Source organism: Carlito syrichta, unplaced genomic scaffold (genome assembly GCF_000164805.1).
Source record: "Carlito syrichta isolate Samal-C Ts95f unplaced genomic scaffold, Tarsius_syrichta-2.0.1 Scaffold304499, whole genome shotgun sequence".
In the NCBI taxonomy this organism is placed as follows: Eukaryota; Metazoa; Chordata; class Mammalia; order Primates; family Tarsiidae; genus Carlito; species Carlito syrichta.
Genome location: NW_007248595.1, coordinates 138,022 through 139,127, shown reverse-complemented (window position 1 = coordinate 139,127; position 1,106 = coordinate 138,022).

The following is a 1,106-nucleotide window of genomic DNA, read 5'->3' as shown; positions in this document are numbered from 1 at the left end:
GAGGCCGGAGCGGGAGCAGGAAGGGGCGAGGGCTGCCCCTTCGTGTGCGGACCCAATGCAGCGCTCCCATCGGGGCGCAACCCCACCCCGCCCCCTCGGCCGACCCCCCGCCCCACCCTGGCCCCCCAGCCGGCTGAGCAGGCCCCGTGCAGATGTGGCGGTTCAGGCACTTGTTTATTTCACACGTGTGCGGGGCTCCGGTCCCAGCCCAAGAGGCGGTCCTGCCCTGGAGGTCCCAGGCTGTCGCCGCCGACCTGGGGCGACGTCCAGCACCAGGCCTCGCCCTCCTGCCCTGGCAGTCTGGAGTCACTGGCCTCTGTTGTCACACGGGGCGGGCAGCGGGAGGGCAGCTGCTCCAAAGCCCGGGTCCGGGTCCGGGAGGGAGCCGTGTCCAAGCCTCCGCATGTGAGGCCCGTGCTGCCCGGGTGGAGGCTGCCCCGACGCATGTCCTGGCTCCAGCTCCAGCTCCGAGCTTCACAGAAGGTTCCAGCACTCCCACAAATGTCCGGAGAGGGGCGTCAGCGCCAGACTCCGGGCGGTCAGGGCCACCAAGTGTCCAAACCCTCTTGGAGGGTCCCGGCCTGCTGGCCGCCCCAGCTGAGTCTGAGCCTCAGTGGCACTGTGGCAGAGTGGCCTCTGCTCTGACCACTCGCATTCAAATGACAGGGGGACGCACAGCGTTAATAGGAAACTGTACATGACGTATAAAAAGTGTAGGCTCTGTTAAGGCTGTTAAAGTTATGTAAACCAGGTACAAAGAAAGTCGTCATAAAAACGTACAAAAGCAGGGACACAGGCTGCTGAGACTTGGTGCTCTGGGGCGCATGGTGGCCTAGGGCCTTGCGTGAGGGGTGCCACCCAGGCCTCTCCCAGCCCCGACTCTGCCCTCGGAGGCAGTGCCCTGTGTGGCTCTGGGTTTCTTGTTCCGGATCCTTCCCAGGGAGCAGCGCAGGCTCCGCGACTCAGGCAGGCCGTCCTGACACCAGGCGTGGCCGCTGGAGACCCTCAGCCGTTGGCCGGGCCCGGGGTGGGGGGCAGGCAGTACGTCGGGGGGTCCGAGTACCTCCGCTGGGCCCCGGGCGGCCGGCCCTCCTCATCCGGGGGCT